The sequence below is a fragment of the Balaenoptera acutorostrata genome, chromosome 10 (genome assembly GCF_949987535.1).
Source record: "Balaenoptera acutorostrata chromosome 10, mBalAcu1.1, whole genome shotgun sequence".
Taxonomy (NCBI): Eukaryota; Metazoa; Chordata; class Mammalia; order Artiodactyla; family Balaenopteridae; genus Balaenoptera; species Balaenoptera acutorostrata.
Window position 1 is genome coordinate 1,805,514 of NC_080073.1, and position 25,368 is coordinate 1,830,881.

The 25,368-nt window shown below is 47.9% G+C and overlaps 1 protein-coding gene across 1 annotated transcript in view; it reads left to right on the plus strand.

Moving 5' to 3' along the window:
• The first annotated feature begins 7,656 nt into the window (after positions 1 to 7,656).
• Positions 7,657 to 25,368, plus strand: part of RAB7A (RAB7A, member RAS oncogene family) — a 71,438-nt gene continuing 53,726 nt past the window's right edge. The window contains exon 1 of the mRNA XM_057555328.1: positions 7,657 to 7,878. The gene's annotated coding sequence lies outside the window, so the exon portion shown is untranslated. The remainder of the gene's footprint in view (positions 7,879 to 25,368) is intronic.

The following is a 25,368-nucleotide window of genomic DNA, read 5'->3' on the forward strand; positions in this document are numbered from 1 at the left end:
CTCAGGTGGGCTCTGCTCTCCAGGTGACAGGAAGCCCCCAGCAAGTCTAGGCCTGGCTGACTCTTTCTCCTGGGAAAAAAGTCTTCTTTCTCCCAACAGGTCTGCTCCCTCCACCCCCCAAAAAAGACCGTTATGCTCTGGAGCTGGTCGAGTGCCCGTCCGTGATAGGGTCACTGTGGGCAGAGGGCTGCAGTGCAGCCTCGTGGGCAGGAAGGCTCTGGAAAGCAGCCTGTGGCTAGTTGGAGGAGGAGGAGGGTCTAGTGTGACGTGTGGTTGTCTTTTTGTGGGTGTTCCACACACACACACAGCCCACTGGCACCTCCTGGAGTTCAGGGACTTGGGCTGGTTCATCTCTGTGTCCCTGTGGTCAACCTGGAAGCTGATTTTTTTTTTTTTTTTTTTTTTTTGGCTGTGCTGTGCGGCATGTGGGATCTTAGTTCCCTGACCAGGGATCGAACCCGCACCCCCTGCAGTGGAAGTGCAGAGTCCTAATCACTGGACCGCCAGGGAAGTCCCTAATTGCATTTTTTTTAAAAATATATTTATTTTATTTATTTATTTTTGGCTGTGTTGGGTCTTTGTTGCTGCGTGCGAGCTTTCTCTAGCTGCGGCGAGCGGGGGCTACTCTTCGTTGCGGTGCGCGGGCTTCTCATTGCGGTGGCTTCTCTTTGTTGTGGAGCGTGGGCTCTAGGCGCGCGGGCTTCAGTAGTTGTGGCTCACGGGCTCCAGAGCGCAGGCTCAGTAGTTGTGGCAGTCCCTAATTACCTTTGAATGAATGGATGAGTGATCACATCTTAAAGAAAAGTGCCTGAAGCCACCACCCAGAAACCGACATGTAACTCTGGTCTCCCCCCACATGTGATGGGGTGCTTTGTAAGTCACTTTCACATCTGAGTCCCACAGTGACCCAGAGAGGTGGGCTTATCAACACCATTTCAGAACGAGGACACTGAGGCCCAGGGAGCTCAGGAGAGTACCTCAAAGGCACAGGGGCTCAGGCTGAGTGCTGGGGTCAGGGGAAGTACCAAGAAGGGAAGACTAGAGCAGGGGTGGAGGGCCAGCCAGCCTAACTCCTGGACTAGTGAAAACTGCCAAGGGTGGAACCCTTGAGCCAAACCAGCTGTGTTTGAATAGAAAATCTCAGAGAACTTTATAAATAATGCAAAGCTGCATCACATAGAAAAATTCAACATTTGACCCTGTGTTGAATTGGTCAGACATGTACCCAGCGGGTGCTGGGCCACTGAGGCAGGCCAGGGCAGGTGCTGGTCCCCAGGCTGGACGAGGAGGGAATGAATCAGCAGACATCAAGCAAGCAGTGTCCTGGGGCTGTGGCGGGCCTGGACGGGCCATGGGTCGCCGTGGGAACAGGGGAAGGGCCGCAGTGAAGCGGCCTGTGAAGGGAGACACAGCTCACACATAGACACGCACACGCTCTGCTTCAGACCCTCCCCGGGCTTCTCCTCACACGCAACACACATGTCAAAGGCCTTCCCACCACCCATGAGATTCCGTGTGAGCCGGCTCTGCCCGTCTCCCCACCCCCTCTCTCCACTCTCTCCCTCCTTCTGCCCAACCACACTTGAACAGGACACCTTGTCTCTGCACAAAGCTATTGCCTCCGCTGTTCCCTCGTCCCGTAACACCTTCTGCTCAGGTAATCTCAGCATGGTCGCTCCATCTTGTCAACAGGTTTCTCTGCTCAAATGTCACCTCCTTAGGGAGCCTTTCTCACCACCTGTGTCGAATATCACCTCTCCTCCAACTTCCGTCACGTCCGAGAAGCCCATCTTATCGCTTGCATCCCATTTATCACTCTGTGGATTTCTTTTCTTAATCTAAATATTTTTTTTAATTAAAATAATTTTTAAAAATTAATTAATTTATTTGGCTGCACCGGGACTTTGTTGCGGCACGCGGGATCTTCGTTGCCGTGTGCAGGATCTTCAGTTGCGGCGTGCGGGGATCTAGTTCCCCGACCAGGGATCGATCGAATCTGGGCTCCCTGCATTGGGAGCGCAGAGTCTTAACCACTGGACCACCAGGGAAGTCCCTAATTTAAATATGTGGTAGTTAATACAGTCCCATAGTTAAAACTTAAAGATAATATAGGGACTTCCCTGGTGGCGCAGTGGTTAAGAATCCGCCTGCCAATGCAGGGGACATGGGTTCGAGCCCTGGTCCGGGAAGATCCCACATGTCGTGGAGCAAGTAAGCCCGTGAGACACAACTACTGAGCTTGCGCTCTAGAGCCCGTGCTCCGCAACAAGAGAAGCCACCGCAATGAGAAGCCTGCGCACCGCAACGAAGAGCAGCCCCCGCTCACCACAACTAGAGAAAGCTTGCGCAGAGCAACGAAGACCCGACGCAGCCAAAAAGATAAAAAAATAAAAATAAAGATAATATAAAAGATACGCACTGAGGATCTAGCCCCCGCGCCTCCCATTCATCAGCTGTGCTGGCTTTGTTGCGCACCAGCCACGCTGGAACTACATTTCCCAGAATGCTCTTCCCTCTACAGCTCTGTGTTCACATTGGTCGTGTGAGACATTTGCCTGAGATTTAGAAGGCAGAAGTCAAACAGCAGTCATGTTGTTTATGCTCTGAAAACCACGACCGGCCCCAGACACTGGGATCGCCTGTGCACGGTGCCCCTGGTCTGCTGGTCTTGGGGCCTTGGGGTAACTTCCAGACCCACAGCCCTCCAGCCCTCCAGCCCCCCATCAGACCTGCCCCTTCAGCTTCTCTGAATCCTGGGCCGAGCGTGGGTGCAGATCCGTGGTACAGGGCAGCTCGCTCTGCACAGGGCACTCACACACGGCACTGATGCTAGAGGTGGTGAGAGACAGACATGGGTTCCAGCTGGCCCTCGTGGGTTCTCGTTATCCTCACGGGGTCCCGCGTGGCTGTGGTTTCCTCCCCCTCCAGCTTTTCTTGCTGGGCTAGCTGACCTGTAGTGCGTGATGTTGGGCTCAGCACTGGAACAGAAGCAACAGCCTGCACAGACTTTCTACCAACCATGACAACGTGCAAGTTCTCACCCTGCCATGAATGCCTTAGTCTACCTTCTCTGATTACATCTTTTTTTTTTTTTTAATAAATTTATTTATTTATTTTTGGCTGTGCTGGGTCTTTGTTTCCACGCGAGGGCCTTTTCTAGTTGCGGGGAGTGGGGGCCACTCCTCATCGCGGTGCGCGGGCCTCTCACTGTTGCGGCCTCTCTTGCTGCGGAGCACAGGCTCCAGACGCGCAGGCTCAGTAGCTGTGGCTCACGGGCCTAGTCGCTCCGCGGCATGTGGGATCCTCCCAGACCAGGGCTCGAACCCGTGTCCCCTGCATTGGCAGGCAGACCCTCAACCACTGCGCCACCAGGGAAGCCCCTCTGATTAAATCTTGATTCACATATACCAGATAACATTTTTTATTTGCTGAAGACTGTTTTTACTCCACCCTCACTTTTTTTTTTTTTCAAAAAAGGGAACATATAGTGTATACTTTTCTGTATCTTGCTTTATCACTTAATAATATCCCTTGGAGATATTTCCATATCAATATATGGAGAATTATCTCATTCTTTATAGTTGCATAGCATTCCATTGATGGATGTATCATGTTTTATTTCACCAGCTCTGTCTTGAAGGAAATTTGAGTGAAATTCTCATTTATGTGTGTGTGTATGTGTGTGCTTACTTATGCATTGTTTGCTGCACAAAGTAGTAAGGACCTTGAGAGCAGAGGCCTTGTTTTTCTTGCGTCCTCAGCACTTAACAAGGCCTCGCACATAATAGATTCTCAGTAAATAGTTTATTGCGTGAAACACTTCTGCACTTCGTTGAGGGGATATCTTATTCACATCTATACCCCTTACTACTCTCAAATCTCTATTTTCAACCCAGGCTAATCTGAGGGACCCAGATGCCCAACTGCCCCGTGTCTGCCTCAGCCCAGTATACCTAGCTGCCTCCTCCGCATCTCCACTTGGAGACGTCCTGCTGAGGTCCTCTGAATCAGCTTCCAGAACTGAACTCCTCACTCCCAGCCTCCTTCAGCCTGCCTTCCTTCTAGGCCCCAGTCCTCTCTCCCTCTGACCTCTCCAACTTATCCAGATATTGCCAGATCCCATCCATGTCCCATTGCGGGGACAAATTTTCTTGAGTGAATTGTATTCATGGGTCAATGAGACACAGTCCCTGCCATTCGCTTCCCATCCAGCCTCAGGTACAGCCCCAGCTCAGGGTTCCTCCCCTCTCACCTTCAGCAGGACACCGAGTTACTAGAGGATTCCTATAACAGCTGTGATCATGTCATTCCCTTAACTAACTTTTCTGTGAGATCTTTCCCCCCACCAACCAAACCTGTTTTACCAAAGGTCTTTTATATAACTGTTCCTTTCCAGGTTCATTTCGTATAGGCTCTATCCTGGTTATCTATTGCTGTGTAACAAAGCAGCCCAAAACGTATGGCTGAAAACAATTTATTAGAATCTCTTGGTTCTGTAGATTGGCTGGGCTAAATTGGGTAGTTCTCACTTGGGCCTCTTGTATGATTGCAATCATTTTTCAGTTGGGGCTGCAGTCATTTGAAGTTTACTATGGTTGGACATCTCAGACGACTCAGTTACGTGGCTGGCAGTGGATGCTGGCTACCTACCAGGGGCTCAGCTGGAGCCGTTGATAAGAATACCTACACATAATTTGAGATTCTTACAGCATGGAGGCTGGTTTCTTAGCCTTCTGCTGCCTGAGCATTTCAAGAGTTCTGGGTGAAAGCTGTAAGGCTTCTGATTATCTAGCAGTGGAAGTCACAGGATATCACTTCTGCTACATCAGTCAGTAAGGCTGGACTTCCCTGGTGGCACAGTGGTTAAGAATCCACCTGCCAATGCAGGGGTCACAGGTTCAAGCCCTGGTCCAGGAAGATCCCACATGCCGCAGAGCAACTAAGTCCGTGTGCCACAAGTACTGAGCCTGCGCTCTAGAGCCCACGAGCCACAACTACTGAGCCTGCATGCCACAGCTACTGAAGTCCGTGCGCCTAGAGCCCGTGCTCCGAAACGAGAAGCCACCGCAATGAGAAGCCCACACACCGCAACGAAGAGTAGCCCCAGCTCACCGCAACTAGAGAAAGCCCGCATAGCAACAAAGACCCAACGCAGCCAAAAATAAATATATAAATAAATTTATTAGAGAAAAAAAAAAGTAAGGCCAACCCAAATTCAAAAGGAAGGGAAGTAAATTCCACAACTCAAAGAAAGGAGGAACAAAGAATTTACCACCTTTTTTAATCTACCGTGGTCTACCTTCAGGACACAGATTTTGTCTAGTTCTCCTGCGTGCCAGATATGCTCACCTCCTCCCAGAGGCCCTAAAATTCTCATCCCAGTACATCATTGGCTCATAGTGGATCTTGTGTAAATCAGGTCCTGGTGCAAATGAGGCTCCTCAGAATACAAAGTTCCTGTGATTCCTCAAGAACAGCTTCTTGAATATGTTTCTCTTGATCTGAAGACCTGTGAGCTACGGACATGTTTTCTACTCTCCACAGAGCCAACAAATAGAGTTGACAAGCATAAGACAACCGGAGCAGACCCTTCTGTTCAAAAGGGGAAAAACAGGAGTGACATAGCTACCACTGGGTCACAGCAATTTTGAAATCCAGTTAGGCACATGTGGTCAGTTTTCTGATAAGGGTCCAGTCCTGCTCCTTGGGAATAATTCTCTGCAGGTCCTGACTCCACCTTCTTTGCTGATGGGTTTCTTCGGAGTAGTCCTTTCTTTTTCATGAGAAATAGCCATGTTTGCATTTGAATAGCCGTCTTGGTCTGCTTCTTAGAAAGCTGGGGGTTCACTGGTCTCTTTTTATTTTTGTGCTCTGCCTTTTTCTGTGTTCTATAGTTGTTTCTTTAAGTCTAGCATTTTGAATGGGTGCAGAATGGGGTGGAATTACCATAATTCTTGGCTTCTGAGTCCATTTCCAACTTCCATTGCCCTGAATACTCTATAAATGGTACTCACTGAGCATCTACTGTGCCCCAGCACTGTTCTAATCAAGGATATGGCAATGAATGAAACAGACAAAATCCCTACCCTTACGGAACTGCCATTCTAGTGGGGGAGATGGACAGAAAGCAAACAAGAAAGCAATATGAAGAAACAAAAAAGCAGGAAGGGAGATAGCAAGTGGATGTTTTATGTCTAGTGTGATAGGAAGGGGAACTTCAGTTTTATTTAGGGAAGGCCGTTCTCACTGCGAAGATGGCATTCAAGTCAAAACATGAAGAAAGTGAGGGAGTGGCCATACAGATATCTGAGGGAAGAACTGTCCAGTTCGAAAGAAATACAACTGCAAAGGGTTTAGTTACATGTGTGCCTTCTCTTTTCTTAAACTAGTGTAGTTTGAGCAGACTGATCAGAGGGGATGTTAGAAGGAGATGAGGTCCGAGAAGTATCTAAGGGGTCAGGACTTTTTTTTTTTTTGGTGGCTTGCGGGATCTTAATTCCCCAACCACGGATCCAACATGGGCCCTTGGCAATGAAAGTGCAGAGTCCTAACCACTGGACTGCCAGGGAATTCCCAGGATAGGACCTTTTGTTTGTAAAGCCTTTAGTTTTTATTCTGACCTGTGGGAATAGTTTGAGCAGGAGAATGACATGGTTTGACATTTTTATAGAATTACTGTGGCTACTGTGTTAAGACTGGATAGGGAATGAGGTGGGAGCAGGAAACCAAGGTTGTTGCCATAATCCAGGTGAGAAATGATGGCGGTTCAGACCAGGTGGTAGTGGCAGAGATAGTAAGGAGTCACATTTTGGATATCTTTTGAAGCTTGTGGATGAGGGGTCCGAGAGATAGACAGGGGAGTTGAGTTAGTTTCCTAGAACTGCTGTCACAAATCATCACAAGCTTGGTAGTTCAAACAACAGAAATATGTTCTCTCAAATACAAAAGTCTAAACTCAACACTGTTTCTACCTGCCCCTCCCCGCCCTTGCTGTTGGCATTCTTTGGGTTATGGCTACTCACTCCAGCCTCTGACTCCATCTCCACGTGGCCTTCTCTTCTCCGTGTCTCTTATAAGGACACTTGTCATTGGATTTAGGGTTTCCCCATGGTAATCCAGGATGGTCTCATCTCCAGATCCTTAATTACACCTTCAAATACCCTTTTTCCAAATCAGATCACACCCACGGGTTCCAGCATGTGTAGGGGGGTCACTATTCAACCCACTACGGGGATCAAGAATGATTCCAAAGTTTTTGTACCCAGCAACCAAAAGAATGAAGTTTGCATGAACCAATAAGAAAAGGCTATGAGAGGAGCATGTTTTTGAAGATGGAGCCAAAGTTCTGAGTAGATTCTAATGTGTGCAGGTGGAGCTGGAGCTGGGTAGGGTGCCCCGCCCTCCGCAGAGCGCTAGTGGGTTCAATTTCTTTTCTTCTCTTTTGGTGCTAAGTTCAGGGGCTGAGGCATCGGCGGGTGGGTCCAGCATGGCGCCACCCTGCTCCCGGCCGGGCCTCAAAGATGGCCGCAGCCACTGGGGGCAGACATGTTTGTGCCACGTGACCCAGGCCCGGGCCCGAGGCGGCTGAACGTGACGCACGGCAGAGGCGGGGCTCCTCCCCCGTAGCCCTGGCGTCGAGCGTCTCGTGACAGGTACTTCCGCTCGGGGCGGCGGCGGTGGCGGAAGTGGGAGCGGAGCCGGAGTCTTGGCCATAAAGCCCGAGGCGGCGGCGGCGGCGGCGGCGTTGGAAGCTAGGACAGGCCGAGGAGCCCGCCGGAATCGGAGCTTGGAGTTTCTTTCGCTCCCGTCGTCCTCTCGTCTTCTCCTCGGCGGAGCCCTCGCGACGCGCCCGGCCCGGAGCCCAGCGGAGCGGCCGCGGTAAGTGGCGGCCCGGCCCCATCCCCCTCCCGGCCCTCGGTCGCCGGTGCGCGCCGTCCGCGTCTTGGGCAGGCCCGGCCCGGCCTCTTGGGGAGCTCTGTGTCTTCGGGCCCGGCGGCAGGCCTGCCGAGCGTCCGCGGGGGTGTCAGAGGTCGCCGGGTGTGACCCCGGCTGGCGCCACGCACGCCCGTTTCCCGGGGCGTCCAGGCCCGGGACGGCCAGGGCGACCTGGCCTGGGCGGCCCGGCACTGGGGCGGCGGCCGAGGGTGGGGGCCGGCCGACCAGCGGCGGGGGCGCCGCCCACCCTGCCCCGGTGCCAGGCAGAGCCGCGTGCCCGCCGTCCGGTCCTACCAACGCGGGTGAGGGTCCCCGACGCCGCGAGTCCGCGGAGACCCGGGTCACGTGCCCCGGGCTCCCTCGGGCGCCTCGGGCTCCCGCGACTGGGAGCTTTTTATCACAAAGACGTTACGGTGAGGGGTGGAAGAAGTTTCCAAACTTGCTGGGGGAGAGACGGTGGCTGGGTGCAGAGCTGTGTTTGGTTCGGACCGCGGCGGGGCCCGCTTAGGGCGTTCAGTTCGGGCTTCCCCGAAAGGAATGGTTCGCAAAACTAGGAAAATTGAAAAAAACAGTAGCAAACATTGGAGCGGTTACTGCATGTTAGGCAGCGTGGCGGTATTTCTGCACCGATTATTGTATTTAATTCTCCGAATAGACTTCTCAAGTACCATTATTGTGCCCACTTATAGATAGGGAAATGGAAGCTCGGAGAGGTTGTCATTTGCCCAAGGTCGCAGAACTGATAAGTTATGGAGCGGAGATTGGAGTCCAGGCACCCAGACTCCAGAGCACTGTGCTCGGCCTCTGGATTGTACTGCTTTCTGATGCCCCTGAAGCTTGTGAAGTATCTTTTGCCACTTGGTATCTGCCTCTCTCCGCCTCCTTTCTTTCTAGTGATGTCATTTTGGAAGCCTTTTCTGGTGGCATTAATTCTGCCTTAAAACCATAATATTCTATTTGCAGTTGTGAGTTTCAACACCCTTTTTTGTTTTTAAATAGTGTAGCGCCAGTAAACTGGGAGCTCTAGTATCATAGCAGAGTACTCAATTGAAGTTTGAAAGTTTTTGTTACCTACGTCTTTTGTCAAATGAGTTGGGCTGGCAGTCCTGCCATGTGGACCTTTCCTGAAGCCTTAGTGCATGGGTGTCCAGCTAGCTGGTTCTTTCCTGTTGAAAATACTGTATCTTCTCTTTGGATTCCAAAAGAACAGGCTCTTGTCTCTTCCTTGTGACTGAAGCAGCTGATTACCCGCATGACTTCTCATCCATGGATTGATAAAGTCTCCTATTGGTGTGCTTCTCTCTTCAGACTTAGGAGAGTTTGTTCAGATTTGAGTCTAAGAAGTGGAAAGTGAGTTGTGAGTACTTCTCCTGAAGATCCTGTCCAAGCCCTGTTGTAGTCTGATTTCTTTTTTTTTTTTTTCTTTAAACTTTGTTACCCAGCCTGATATACTTAAGTGGGTATTAAGTGTGGTAGCCTTAAGTATTGTTTCCATTTAGAGGAGTGTAATGATGAGTAGCGTTTCATCCATTCATCAGATGTTTTGAGTATCTGCCATGTATCAGGCATTGCCTATTGACTCAGGGAGATAGGCCTGGTTCCTATCCTCAAGGAATTTAAAGATGGTGAGTGATCATGGCTAGGAATTCTCTTGTGGAATGGCTTGGTGGTAGAATTTGAGATTTTTTGTAAAGAGGAGTTATTTTTCATCTCAGCAAGTGCATCCAGAGTAATCCAGGCAGCACGGTGTTCTGGGTAACTTGAAAGCTTTGCTCATTTTAACAACAGCATTTGATTTGGTTTGCTTTTGAAGAGAGTTCGTAGAAGATAATATCATAGTTTCTGAATTGGTCGTGTTTTTTGAAGGGTAATTTTCATCTCTAAACTTGTTTTACCTTTTGCTCGCCAGCATTTTTTGTTGTTCACTGAAGGAGGGGGTTGGTGTCACTGTCATCTTACAGTGCGAATGTCAGCTTCGGGGGCTGTCTGAGCAGAGGTGCACTTGGCAGGCTGGGGCCGCTGCTTCAGCCCACAGTGAAAGTTTCATGTGCCGCCTCCCCGTCTCAGTACCAGTATCATCCTAGATAAAACCCTCCGCCACCCCACGTCCCACAAGTCCTCTGGTTCCCCTTCTTGAAGAGGGGACGTGAGTTTTGCATTTGTGGTAGAATTTCAGGAGTAGACAAACAGAAGGGGGAGTGGAATGTAGAAGATACTCTAAAACAGCTTTATTTGGACATTTTTTCAGGTAATTGTTAGCAACCTCATGGAGCAAAAATATTTCTTGGTGCCAACCAGGCCTAACCCCCTGCCCCAAACCCCATAATCAGAGGGCATTGCTTTATAGTACAGTGTGGCTTTGAATCCAATTCCTGACCCCACCACCAAGCGAAGCAAAAGGTTCTGGTTGTTTGATTAGCTTTTAATAAATTTCCAAAGGGACCTGCACTGAGAACATCCTTGCCCTTAGGTTTGGCGTTAGTCTTTCTATGCAAAGGTGTAGCAAACCCAGACCGCACACGTGGGAGAGTCGGTTTTTTTTTTTTTTTTTTTTTTATGGGGGAGAGTCGTTTTATGCACTGTTTCTCTCTGAGATTTGACGTAAATATTTACCATTATTACTGTCGTGAGTTGTCTAGCTCTCCGTCTGCGTAATTCACATGTGGCTAAGGAGAACTCGCCTGGCTGTTGGTCTGGGAGTTAAGTCCGGGTGTTCCGGGGAAGTCAGGAGGAGTCCTCCTGCATGAGGCCCAGACGGTGGTTCACCCGGCACTGATGTCATCCCTGAAGGAGGCTGGAGCTGGGGAGATTAGCTCCCCCCACTTCGCTGCTCCTGGCTTTCTGCTGCTTCCTGTCTCCCCTGTAAGGTGGCGGTTGTATTCCCGGCATCTGTTCCTCTGCGTGATCACACCTGCGTCTGTGACTGCCGTCTGCTAGAGCTGTGTGCTTCTGTCTGCAGTTTGCTGCAATGTGTTGATCTGTTCAGTTATTTGCTCTCGCACCTTCCCTGTATTTTCTGCTTTTTCCTTCCTACATATGGCATTAAACACAGAAAAATAGTTTGCACTTATGTTTTAAAACTTGTTAATGGTAGTTGGGGTTAGTGTGATTTGTGAATCAAAAGTAAGAGTGATGCGGTGGGGGAAATCAGAACAGGCTTTTTAGCACCGTCCCCGACTAGTTTCAATTTTAGTACTCCAGGCTGTGATTTCAAAAACAATTTAAGAATAGCTACTTGCAGAATGTCTCCGTGGGGGAGGAAGAGAGCTTGGGAGTTGGTTCCAGTGGTGACATGCAGTATTGGCCTTGCTCGTCTCCGTGAAGATGCAGGGCTTAATGTAGGGGATCTCAGGCCCCCCCCCCCCCCCCGGGGCTCTCTGTTTTGGTGATGTCATCACTGCCTCGGAGATCAGTCTCACTGATTCTGTTGTCCATTTCCTGGTTGTCTAGGACTGCTTGCTGTCCGGACAGAGCAGGTTTGAGCAAGCCCATCAAGGGAGGCAGGGACCTTGCTTGGCTCTCAAGTGGCCTTGCCTGCGTGCCCGCCCCCAGGTGCAGGGAGGCGCCTTCTCTGGCCCACCCTCTCGCAGCTAGAGGGCTTGCTCTTACTACTGCCTTTCCTGGGCTTAAGCTCAGCTCAGTTAAGGAATACCTTAAAATTTCCATTGTGAAGTAAAAAGTTACATCATTGGTTTCCAATCTTGGTGTGCAGTTTTAATTTTAAAAATTTATTACCATTTGAGTTGTTTGAGAGTACACAACTAAGCTACTATGAATTAACCTTTAAAAAACCTGATTGTCCCCTAAAAAAAAAAAAAAAAAAAAAACCTGATTGTAACAGCACAGACTTTATGAAAAATAGTGCCTCTTACGTGTGTTATTCAGTCAGGCTACCGACAGTTCTCTGTGTACTTATAGGTCCAGGGGCCCCAGAAATAACTCTGGGTCGTTTGGGCAGCCCACAGGTTAAGAGCCACGTTAAAGTCCTCCAACCTGTCCTGTTCAGGTGATGGTTGTTAAAGAGCATTCTTTTTTTTTTTTTTTAATAAATTTATTTATTTATTTATTTTTGGCTGCATTGGGTCTTCATTGCTGTGCGCGGGCTTTCTCTAGTTGCGGCGAGCGGGGGCTGCTCTTTGTTGCAGTGCACGGGCTTCTCATTGCAGTGGCTTCTCTTGTTGCGGAGCACGGGCTCTAGGCACGCGGGCTTCAGTAGTTGTGGCTCACGGGCTTAGTTGCTCCATGGCATGTGGGATCTTCCCGGACCAGGGCTTGAACCCGTGTCACCTGCATTGGCAGGCAGATTCTTAACCACTGCGCCACCAGGGAAGTCTGCATTCATGTTTTGTAGAAACTTTTCCTACATGGTATTTGTCTTTCAGTGTTTTTTAATGTTTGGCTAGTGCTTAACAGTTCACATAGGATTTCAGCTGGTGTTCACAGCAGCCCTGCAGGCTTAGAGGGTGGCCCAGCCTGGGTGCTCAGGTGGCCCGGCTACTCTAATGCTAGTCTGGGTATCCTGAAACACAGCTGAGGCTCTTTCTGATGCACCAGCCTGGCTTTCTGATTATTCATGATTGCTGTAAAGCAGTCAGCGTTTGACTCTTTATAAAAATGTATCTTTCTTCCACTACTTTTTATTTAAAATGACATTTCTCTTTTGCTGATTATTAAATGAGCCATTTCTTTAAAAAAAAAAATAAGCTAGGAAAATACAGAAGTAAAAAGAAGAAAAATTCAGTTTTCTACTACGAGGAAGACCAGAGTGTTAACTGGTTATTTTATTCTTACGAATGTATACTTTAATACTTTCCTTTAATGAGATTGAATTTTTAAAATACGGTATGAGAGATTAACTTTGGAGGGCCGTGGATATTCTTTGGATCCTTTGACCTGTGGGACCCCTCTAGATAAACACTCAGTGGCGGGAAGCTGGGATCAGGAGACTAGCTGTATTTTTCAAATATTTAGTGGCAACAGGTGAAGAACCTGATGCATTCAGTACCATAATAAGGTTTTTTTGCCGTGGTGACAGTGGATCAGTAAGTTGTTGCAACTTGTCATTTCTACATCTTAGTAAACTCTGAATTTGCAGTAGGGCATATGAAAAGCGTCCAGATAAGTGAACAACGTCGAGAGTTTTCATAAACTCAGAAGCCCCCTTGTGCCTCCTTCAGGTCGTTGTCATCCTCTCCTGCTGCTTTTTTTTTAAATGATCTAGTTTTCCATTTACCTTTTTTTTTTTTTAATATTCATTTACTTATTTAGGCTGCACTCAGTCTTAGTTGTGACATGCGGCTCTTAGTCGTGGCATGCATGCAGGATCTAGTTCCCCAACCAGGGATCGAACCCTGGACCCCTGCATCGGGAACTTGGAGTCTTACCCCCTGTACCACCAGGGAAGTCCCTCCTCCTGTTGATTTTTAACACTGTAGTTTAATTTTGTCTGATTCGGACTTTGTGTAAATCATACACTGTGTACCCTTTTGTATCTGTTTCTTTGAGTCATTGTTGCCTGTGAGATTTTCTGTTGGGTGCAGTGGTAACTCCATTTTCATTGCTCAGTAGTAGTTGATTATATGAGATACCGTAGTGTTTTTATTAACTTACTGATGGGCATTTGGCTAGTTTGTAGTTTGTGGCTGGTAAAAATAATGCTGTATCGGGACTTCCCTGGTGGTTCAGTGGTTAAGATTCCACGATTCCACTGCAGGGGGCACGGGTTCAACCCCTGGTCAGGGAAGTCCCACATGCCACGCGGTGCGGCCAAAAAAAAAAATGCTGTATGAATATTCTTGGGTTTGTCTTCTGATGACTATATGCACACATTTTCATAAGTTAATACTGAGGAGTGGAAAGTTTTAGCGTGTGTATCTGTATGTTGCTAGGGCTGCTATAACAAATACCCCAGACTGGGTGGCTTAAACAACAGAAATTTATTTTCTCATGATTCTGGAGCCTAGAAGTCCGAGATCGAGGTGTTGGCAGGGTTGGTTTCTTTAGAGGCCTCTTTCCTTGGCTTGTAGGTGAACGTCTTCTCCTTGTGTCCTCATATGGTCTTTTGTCTGTAGGGGTCCGTGTCCTAACCTCCTCTTACAAGGACACCAGTCTGATGAGGGCCCACCCTCATGACCTCGTTTAACTTTAATCACCCCTTTGAGAGCTCCATCTCCAAGTACAGTCACATTTTGACATTTTGAGGTACCAGAGGGTAGGACTTCATAAATTCTGGGGGGGTGGGGTGGGATGGGGGACAAAGTTCAGTCCGTAACGGTATGTGCTGCACCTCGGTAGACACTGCCAGCTTTCCAAAGCTGTATACCACTTTACACTCCCATCAGCTGTATGTGTGAGTTCCAGATATTCCACATCTTTACGGGCGCTTATTTTCATCTTGCCCTTGTGGTACTAGCATCGTACCTCCCTCCAGTACCAGCATGGGCAATCCTTGAGGGGGTGGGGAGGTTGTTTCTGGAGCCATATGTGTCATAACTTGAGACTGCCTCTTGTAAATGCTTTTTAAATCCGTTGGGGATAGACAAGCAGAATGACTTCAGTCTAGTGAGCAGTTAGCCCCCCTTAGTTGCCCTTATGGGTTAGTTTTTGCATTTATAATCTGGACTCATTCCTGGGGATGGAATTGACTTCAAAGTGTCACCTGTAGGGTATAAATCTAGCCATGGTAGAGAGTGCTTTCATTGAAATCCTTCTTTGGTGTGACACTTGCGTCCTTAAAATATTGGATTCCCTCATACACGTGCTAGGAATAGGTCTGTTTTGCATGTTCTGACTGACCATTTAGATACTAGTTGGTGTTTGACCAGCCGCTTTCTGGCTGCGTGATCTTGAGCTTTGTGCATCCACTGTAGACCTCGGTTTGATTGGAATAATATTACATGCCCCTGCGCCTCCCCCAGTCTAATCTCCTTGAGGGCAGGGATGAATCATTATTCTAGCATGGATCTTGAAATATTACTCAGTAAACTTAAAAATATTTTTCCAGTTCTCACTTTGGACACTGTTTTACTATTTGTAGCTTTGTAAGTTTTGCTTCTGGGCCAGTGATTAATATGGATAGCCTTCCTGAATGATAAATTATGTGTTCTGTGTTCATTTGACACAGTTTCATTGTCTACTGTAAGAAAATACTGCTGCCAGTTGTGGGGAGTATCAAATAAAAAACACTGGAGGTTTAGGAATAATTGTAAAAACAAGACAGGTGAGAGTCACAAAAATGCTAGAAGTGTTCAATGACTGGGTTAGGTGGTGCTGAGTAGATTTTGGATGAATTGATATGGAGGGGAGACTTGGGAAAGCCATTGTAGTTGGAGGGAATGGCATAGCAAACGAATGGAGATGGGGAACGTAGGGCAGATGGAGGGATTATGGTACCTCAAACTGGGGAGTGGCAGTATGTATGGGGGCAGACTGGGGTGGGGAGGGGACGAACTCCAGTGCCATGCTGAAGGATTTATGTTTAGCAAAGTGGTACTTCACTGGGTGGTGCTAGGATAGGGCGTAATCCTTTCACTTGAACTTCACAATCCTATTGGGTAAGACTGATGGTGTCTCAGTTATGGATTTATAGTTTACCTGAAAAAACACACATTAAGGGATGAGTGGGGCTAGGACTGAAATACAGGTGACATGCTTAAACCTTCAAAGAGGTACTTGCTCAGAATGCCTTTAACACAGGCTAAAAGTAAGAGCTGGTTTGGGGGGATGGGCTGGAGAAAGAGAGCAGTTAGCTTGGTTTTCTTCTTGAGCCAGCCAGCCCATGTGGACACTTCTTACCAGTTTATGGGCAATGTTTTATTGGCTAACTGCCTGAGATAATCTAGGGTTCATATCAAACGTTCAAACTATTGAAAAATAGTTGTGTGTAACCCTCTCTTGTTTTCCATTCTGTCTTATCAACAAGTAAAAAAAAAGGCACTGTCGTCGTGTTCTGTTAATACAGACTCTTAGCTCTTGGTTTGGCACCTGCATTTAGAACAGCGGGAGCATCATAGTCAAGAATCTATTGATCCAGGGGCTGCAAGGTCCTCGTAACAAGAATTGCTTTCCAAGGAACTTGATTCTTTGAGAAAGTGGCTTTAGTTTTTCCCCTCCCCACACGTGAATGTGATACCTTGAACAAAGTATATATATGCACACACACAAATAATCCCTTTATGTTTTGTAGAGCTTAACGGTTACCTTGTTGATGCTTCACTTCCAAGTTCAAACTAAGCAGCATTTGCCTTGTCAGAATCTTTTTTCAGATGCAAGACCAGCCTGAAAGAACATACTCAGTATCCCGACTAGCGCTCCATATTCCAGGTTGGCAGATGTGTCTTTAACCCCAAGAATGGTGAGAAGAATAGCACCTTCTGTTTTTCTTTTTTTTTAAAGATAAGTACTTTTTTTTAGAAAAATTAATTTATTTTTAGCTGCGTTGGGTCTTTGTTGCTGCGCGCGGGCTTTCTCTAGTTGCGGTGAGCGGGGACTACTCTTCGTCGCCGTGTGCGGGCTTCTCACTGCCGTGGCTTCTCTTGTGGAGCATGGGCTCTAGGCGCACAAGCTTCAGTAGTTGTGGCTCACGGGCTCCAGAGCATAGGCTCAGTAGCTGTGGTGCACGGGCTTAGTTGCTCCGCCGCATGTGGGATCTTCCCGGACCAGGGCTTGAACTTGTGTCCCCTGCATTGGCAGGCGGATTCCTAACCACTGCGCCACCAGAGAAGCCCAGAATAGCACCTTCTGTGGAAGAGAATAGCCCTTGTAAATTTTAGTGATCGGTTTTATTTAAGTGTTTTTTTAAAGTGTTTTTGAAAAGAGGGATGCTTTGACTATTCTGTTTCTTTTGAAATGTAAATTTCCAGGTAGTGAGTTTTCCAGCAGCATCTGACTGAATTGGCTGGGTTTTTCTGTAGCAACAAGTAATCTCAAAATGGCCAGCGTGTTCAGTGTGGATTTCCCCGGGGCTCTGTGTCACCCTTACTCCAGCTGAAGAAGCAGCCATCACGGTGTGGGACGCTGTTGGCTGTCTTGGCAAAGTAAAGGAGAACTGCTGGAGGGTCTTGCTCCCGTGGTTACGTGTTCCAGCCCAGAGATGACACGTCACTTCTGCTCACAGCTCACTGGTTAGAGTGAGTCACACTGCACAGGGGATCAAGAGGCACTTGACTTGGAAAGCACAGAGTTGGAAATATTGGAGAAATGGTGCTAGTTTTACAGTGGCTGGCTTCCGTGGGTAATAGCTGTTGGGGAAAGTGCCTCATTTGTAGATTCTTGTTCCATTAGCTAGTAATTTAAATGCAAAAAAGGATACCAAGTTGCCCATAAATCTTCTCTTACAAATCAGCTTCCTATCGTAAGAAATCTATTTCTTTTAAATGATAAGTGGGATAACCTCAATTCGAGTGCCTTGCAGTATCCTTCACACGAAGTAGGCGTGAAAGGAACATTTGATTGTGAGCCCTCCCTTGCCTTCCACGTTGTCAGTACCCTCGCCCAGCCCCCCCATCCTTCTTGTGAAGTGCTACCAGATAGTCTTGAAGTGGTCCTTAGGGCCCATTCCTTCCCTGGCTACAGAACCCTATGTTTTTCTACACAAAGTGTCTCCAGCTTGTCTTCCTGGCTTTGTCCTTTCGATGCAGACCCTGTGTTGCCCTGACTTGCTGTATTTAACCTTTTCCTGACCACACTTTGTTCCCTGCTTCCTACAGTTTGGTTCCTGCCTCTCCCCTTCATCTCGGTGTTTTGTCTGTTGGCGTCCTGCCTTGCTCAGGCACTGCCAGCTTCCTTTCCTAAGTATTTCCCATCATATTCCCACCTTTCACTGAATCCCTGGGACCTGTATATGTGTGTCTGAAACACGTTTTATAGATGTTTTACCTGCTCTAGGAGAGGGTCTTAGGGTAGATCCCAGACTTATTTATTTAAACCAATAAGCCTTTTGCAGTGGGCGGGCACCGTGCACCTTGTGGGATCTCAGTTCCTGGACCAGGGATTGAACCCGGGCCATGGCAGTGAGAGTCCTGAATCCTAACCATGAGGCAACCAGGGAACTCCCACATCCTAGACTAATTTATGTTTTCCCTCCAAAGGTAACCGGATGAGAGAAAGAACTAAAAATCAGTTCCCCGAGTGGCTTTTGATAGATACGTATACACACACGTTTGTTGTGCTCCCTGCTGAAAATTCCTCAGCTTGATGGAAGTTGGGGGACCAGAAGCCGGAGGATGGTGGAGGCTTCCTTAAGCAGGGCCCCGGGTGTGGGTCTCAAGGGAGCTGGTAAGCTTCAGTTTCCACTGCTGGAAAATGGGAGTACACTGGTCCCCCCTTATCCCCAGTTTCACTTTCTGCAGTTTTGGTTACCTGCGGTCAACCATGGTCCGAAAATATTAAATGGAGAATTCCAGAAGTAAACAATTTGTAATTTTAAATTGAGTGCTGTTCTGAGTAGCATGATGGAATCTCGCGCCGTCCTGCTCCTTCCCACCTGGAATCCCCAACCGTCCACATTCTCCGCTCCAGACGTCCAGGCCTTGACACCGTCATGGCCCCACCGTCTGGGACCGCTCCAAGCGATGGTCCTCCTTTAGATGTGTAGTCAGAAGGCCAGCAGTGGCACAACGCCATTTTATCCTCTCACGTCACAAGAAGAGGGGGGATGAGTACAGTACAGTAAGATACTTTGAGAGAAACCACGTTCATATAACGTCTATTACAGTATATTGTTATAATTGTTCTGTTATTAGTTATTGCTGTTAATCTCTTTGCATGCCTGACTGAAAGGTAAACTTTATCATAGGTGTGTATGTATAGAAAGAACAGAATGTACAGGGTTGGGTACTATCTGTGGTTTCAGGCATCCACTGGGGTTTGACCGTACCTCCCATGGATAAGGGGGGGACTAAGTACCCACAGGATCCTTCCTATTCTAATTTTCTCTGGCTCTTGCTCATACTACAGTGGCTTTTGCAGTATCCTAACTGGCAAGATGACATCGTGGAAACGTAAAGGACCCTTTCAGCCACGGAGAAGGTGTCACCTATGTGGAGCCCTGCTCATTCACTTCTTTAGAGGAGCAGGGGGGACCTCACTGCTAGGTGGCTAGATTTTTCCTAGAATGACTTGTTTCTCAATTACAGAAGCAGTGTAGAAGTCTTAAAGTGAATGGTTCTCTGTCATCCTTCCGATGGTTTGGTGACCGTACTTCCAGACTTACATTTTTCTGTTTAAAGGGGGTCATACGGTGCACGCTCTGTGTCTCTTGCTTGTTAAAGACTTCACTCGGCACCCGTCCTTGTCAGTGCCTGCTGTCGCTCGTGGCTGTGTGCTGCTGCTGCTGGCATAGGCTAACCGTCCTCTCAGTGAACACTTCGGTGACTTCTGCCTTTTCTCTGTCACAAAATTATTTACTGTTTATCTTTGTCCACTTACCTGATTGTTTCCCTGAGATATAGTGGTTATACGTACTTGAAATTTGGTACTCATTACTATAGTACCTCCAGGAAGGTTGTGTACTTAATATTTGTAGTTGGAGAATTCTATTTATATAGTTGCCAGTTGTCAGTTTTCTTACTGTTTGCCAGTTTAACTAGCGGGGAAAATTTAAATGGTGCCTCATTGTTTAACATTTCCATTTCTTTGATAAATGGATTAAACTTAAAAAAAAAAAGATTAGCCATTTATTTTTCTTTTGTGAATTGGCTTTTGTTCTTGAAAGCCCAGGTGAGGGTTTAAAAAATATAGCAAGGGACTTCCATGTTGGCACAGTGGTTAAGAATCCGCCTGCCAATGCAGGGGACACGAGTTTGAGCCCTGGTCTGGGAAGATCCCACATGCCGCGGAGCAACTAAACCCGTGCGCCGCAACAAGAAGCCACTGCAATGAGAAGCCCGCACGCCGCAAGTAGAGAAAGCCTGTGTGCAGCAACGAAGACCCAACGCAGCCAGAAATAAAAGATAAATAAATTTATTAAAAAAACAAAAAACATATATATATATATCAAGAATGGTTCTTATATAGTAAGAGTATTTTTTATATAGGAAGAATATCAACTCTTTTTCATGTTGCAGTGTTCTTGGCTTGTTTTCTTTTGGCTTGGTTTGGTTGATGCTGTGTTTTTGTAGTATAGAAACTTTTCTGTAGTCATATCTGTCAATTTGTTTTGTTTCCTGGGTTTCATATTACACTTAGGCCTTCTCCTTTCCTAGGACAATAAAAACAATGGTTATTTTTTTCCTAGTACTTAGCACGTTTGGAATTCTTCTGTATGATGTGACGTCAGACTCTTTTTTTTCCAAATGCATAGTTGCCCCAGTACTTCATTGTATTGTCATCCTTTCCTCACTGACTAGAAATTTTTTTTTACCACACAGATTTCCCACCTACATGTGTCTTTTGTGAATGCTTCTGTTCCATTCTTTGTTTCTGGGACAGTGCCGCTGTCTTGCTTGCTTCTCTGCTTCATGATACGTTTTCATAAATTAAGCAGCTTTCCATCTTTCATAGAACTAACTCTCTTGAAGCTGTGCTCAAAGACCTGTTTGCTTCTGATTAAATTGGTGCTCCTCCTTCGCTTGTCCTGTTTTCTTGATCAGTTTGTCTGGCAGATTGATTTATCAGGAAACTGAGAGGAAGCCTTTTCCTAAGATGCCCTGGTAGGGGGAAGGAGCTACCTCCAACCCACCTGCCGTGTGTCTGGGACAAACACCACGTACTTGCTCATTCAGTCAGCAGGTTTTATGGAGCACCTACCGCGCCACAAGCTCCCGTACAGCAGGAGTTGTACAAACAGTGGAAAACCTCGTTACTGAGCCCCGGAGAGCGTTGGGTTTGGGGGGCAGTGTGCGTATCTTTTCATCCTTGTATGTATCCCTGTTGCCTTGTGTGGGTTGGAAAGCAAGTATTGGGTTTTAAACTGTGTTCATGATGCTTGTAAGCATTTCATGTTTTGCCATCTCTGGTCTTTTCTTGCAGTATTTGAGCATACACAGTTACTTCATAATCGGCACTCTGGATGGATTTTTTTGTTAAATTTTATTTATTTTTTGGCCATGCCATACTGCGTGGTGTGCTGGATCTTAGTTCCCCAACCAGGGTTAGTACCCGTGCCCCCTGCAGTGGACGTGTGGAGTTGTAACCACTGGACCGGCAGTCCCCTGGATGGGTTTTTATTGTTAACCATTCTTGTCTAACTTTGACAAGTTAGATTTCTCTGTCTTTCTTAGTGGAGGGTTGTTCATAGCAGATTCCATAAGAATGTGCCAGGCTTGGCATGCATTAAAATGTTTCTTTTTACTGATTAATTTTCACAGATAAAGAGTAGACCATTGGGCCAGTCTTTATTTTCAGGGCTTTTGAGGAAATGTTAGCCGTCTGAATTGGGAAAAACAATTACCTTTTTGACAGAAAAAGTACACTGGGTCAACCAGTTCTTTCTTTTTTCTCTTGCTTGTTATCTTCTAAAGGTGTAGCTCATCATTTGTGCGTGTTGTGATATGAAGTCCTGTCCGTGTCTCCTGTGTTGCAGGTACCCACGGTCTGCAAGGGGAGGGGGGTGAAGCCTGGTGCCCAGGACCCCTGTTAGCCCAGTGGAGAGGCCAGGCTGCGTCATCAAGAGCCCTGGGGGTGGGGGCAGGTCGGGGCGGGAGAGGAGGAGCTCGTGTGGGCCGGTCCTGCCAGGTACCCCCTCTCTGGGCACACAGTTAACCAATAACTTCACCCGTAGCTGTTCACAGGCCAGAGTCAAACCCTGCGTGTCTGAATCTGAGAACTAAGTTGGTTTTTGGCTTCCTGTCCCCGTGGTGCGGGGGTGGAAGTGCGGTCTGTAGATGCCTGAGCTTGCAAAGGCTGCGCCCGGCCAGTGCCACGGTAGGGAAGTGCCCAAGGGGGAGGCGGCTCCTGTCCTGGGGGGGGGCCTCCTGTTGGCTGTGTGACACTTGAAGAGCTACCTACAAAGGGGATGATGTCATATGAAGAACGATTTGATAGGAGGCTTCCGGACAGGTGAACAGGCGATGATGTACTTGATCAGTCCAAAAGGAAACCTGGAAAACAAGTCTGTGTGTCCTCTCAATCCCTCCTACTTAGAGATGACCATGAGCCCTTTAATTGCTTGGTTTTGACTTTCCAAGCTGACATTTCGTAGGCTTCAAGCTAATAAACACAATGGAAGCATAATTTGTTCTGTACCCCTTTTTAAGAAAATCTAACTGCATTTTAGAAGGTCTGTTAATAATACATGTAAGTCTGCCTGGTATGTATTTAATGTATTCTGAATATGTATTTTGAAGTAGGGGCAGAGTATTTTCCCTACTTGGGTCATTTTTTGGCTGAGAGAAGTGCATGGAGGGGAGGAGAGAAGTGGACCTGTGACCTTCCAAACATGTTGACGTGACAGAACCTGGAAGCAGGCTGTGAGATTCCGGGCCTGATTGACTGAGATGGTGGTAGGCCTTGAAAACGAGGGGGGAGGATCGGGACTGAGAGCGGGCCTGGAGTGCAGCGCCGCGCACATGACTTCAGGGGCGGCGGGCTTCGCGCTTTTCAGCTGTGTTATTCGAGAGCCCAGGTAGCAAGTACGTGATGGGACTGAAAGCAGGTTTGTGGTACTCTTGTTTTCACGTTAATCACATTTTGTCATGGCAGCCTATCCATACTTACCTGTCGAAAGGGAAAGGACAAGAAAACGCAGAGGAGATCATTCTGGGTGAAAGGATTTGCAGCTGAAATAGCTGGGGCGTGAAGCGCCCGAGCCCAGCCCAGGACGATGGCGGTGGCTGTGAAAGCGGGAGAGCTTGTTGGGCAGGTGTTGGGTAGCTGGGGGCTGGGCGGGGCAAGCGCAGTGGAGTTGGTGACGGAAGGGAGCAGGGCGAAGTGCTCCCGAAGAAAGGAGGGACCAAAGGTGCCCAGGCAGTGCTGCGTGCTGCGCTGCCCTGGTCTGTGTCAGCTTCCAGTGACACGGAGAGTTTCCCAGCTTCCCCTTGCTGCTCGTCGGTGATGATGTCGTGCTCAGGGCCCCTGAGGGCCAGCTCTTGGTGCAGTTTTCCTGTTATTGTTGGAGGAACTTGTTTGGTGGGAATTGCTGGCTGTTAGCACATCGGTTTTTCACATCGTATCCCCTGGCTTACCCACTGGTACAAATTAATTGCCTCAAAAATGGCGTGTTTTATTTTTTATTTTTAAAAATTTATTTATTTTATTTATTTATTTTTGGCTGTTTTGGGTCTTCGTTGTGGTGCGTGGGCTTCTCATTGCGGTGGCTTCTCTTGTTGGGGAGCACGGGCTCCAGGTGTGTGGGCTTCAGTAGTTGTGGCGCGCGGGCTCAGTAGTTACGGCTCGCGGACTCTAGGTGCGCGGGCTTCAGTAGTTGTGGCCCACGGGCTTAGTTGCTCCGCGGCATGTGGGATCTTCCGGACCAGGGCTTGAACCTGTGTCCCCTGCATCGGCAGGTGGATTCTTAACCACTGTGCCACCAGGGAAGCCCAAAGGCATGTTTTAGAGAAGGTTTCTGGAGTGAGAGCTAAGTACTTCTCCTGCACAGAGCATTCTTTGTATTTTTTCTTATGTATGTTTCCAGAAGATATTTCTTTTAAGATAAAAGAAGGTAAATATTCTAGCGAATGTCCAGGCTCCTAATGTGGTTAGGGTTAGGGCACGGAGTTGGAAGTATTAACTTAGCTACAGCCGCAGGCACTGGGAAGTTGTCCCCGGAATAAAGACTCTAGAAGTAGATTCTTTGTCATGCTCCTGTCAGCCACCTCTTAATAACTACGTTCCACCCTAGTGCTTCGAACGGTACTTAAACCCTGGAGCAACTAGGTTGATGCTGAGGTCTGTGCTGTGAGATGAGATGAACTTTGCCTGCTGCCACACACTGTCTCTCTTACTGTCGTCGTCTTCTGTGGTCACAAGAGGTTTAAGGAAGGAGTTACATTCAAGGAAGAGTGACTCATCCTGATCCTTCACCAAAACTAGAAAACAAACCGTACCTTATATTTGGAGAATATGCATGTACTTGGCATTTTCTGCTGAGAGAATTAGCAGCGATTCAAGGGCTTGAATGAGTTTGGTCAAGGTCTAAAAATTGGACTGAGTCACTGATATTTAAATTAAAAGACTGTAGACTACAGTGATGTCACACAAAATGACAGAGTAGGAAGCTTTAGTGGCCGGTTCCTCTACCAGGTCAGCCGTTGAGCTGGAAAGAGTGGTTGGAATCAGCTGTTTTGGAACTCTAGGACCTGATTGGATGAAGCCTTCCTGAGGAGATAGTCTGCTGGTCTTTCCTACGCGAGTGGTGGGCTCATAAGTGGACAGTTCTAGCCCTGAACAGGCAACAGTCAACAATCCTTGGAGAGTAGGAGAATCAGATTTCCAGAATTCCGCACTATAAAATACTCAAGAGTGTCCGTTTCTTAACAAAAAAAATTACGGAACATACAAAGAAACAGGAACGTGTGGCCCATTCACAGGAAAAAAGAAAAGAATTTGACAGAAACCATCCCAGAGGAGGCACAGATGTTGGGATTACTAGTCAGATATTAAATCAACTGTCTTAAATATGCTCAAGGAGCCAAAGGAAACCATGGGCAAAGAAGTAAAGGAAATTGGGAATACAGTGTCTGAAAAAAAGGAGGGTATCAAGAAAGAGTAATTATAAAAAGGAACCAAACAATTCTGGAACAGAAAAGTGTAGTAACTGAAAGGAGAAACTTATTAGAAGGGTTTAAGAGTGGTGTGAGCAGAAGAATGAACCGGCAAGCAGAACGTTAAGACAACTGAAGTTATTCAGCCTGAGGAACAGAAAGAAAAGAATGAAGAGAAAGGAGCGCAGCCTGAGTGTGAATGGATTAAACTCTCCTGTTGTAGCTTGGACTAACGAGGGACGTAAGAGGCAGCCGCCCGCTTCCAGGCCCTGAGCTGGAGCCGCTGAGCACGGTGCCCCAGTGGGGGTGGTCCAGCCCCTGCCTCCCAGCCTCGCTCCCCGTTTCTGTCCTGCGTGTGCCTGACACCCCGGCTTCCCGCCGCCCGGACGCCTGCTCTCCACTTCCTGCGCTCAGACCCACACCTCGGGGCCCAGCTGGACTTCACCTCCTTCACGAAGCTGCCCTGATCCCTCCCACCGCAGGTGAGCATGGGCTGTGCTCCGTGTCCTCCTTGGTCCCTGTGAACAGGTGACTGCACTGTAGTTGGGCCCCTGTCTCATCTCCCCAGCTGGACTGGGAGCTCTTCAGGCAGGGTCTGTGTCTGATTCCTCTTGGGGAGCCCAGTGGTGCTTGGCCTGGGTTGTGGGCACCCCAGGGAGAAAACCGCACATGCAAAGTGTCAGTGGGAAACTGAGCAGTTCAGTGAGTAAAGTGCAAGGCGTGGGCGGTGCTGCAAGGTCTGCAGGGGGCCAGTCACACAGGGTCCTGAAAGCCCAGTAAGGAACTGGGACTC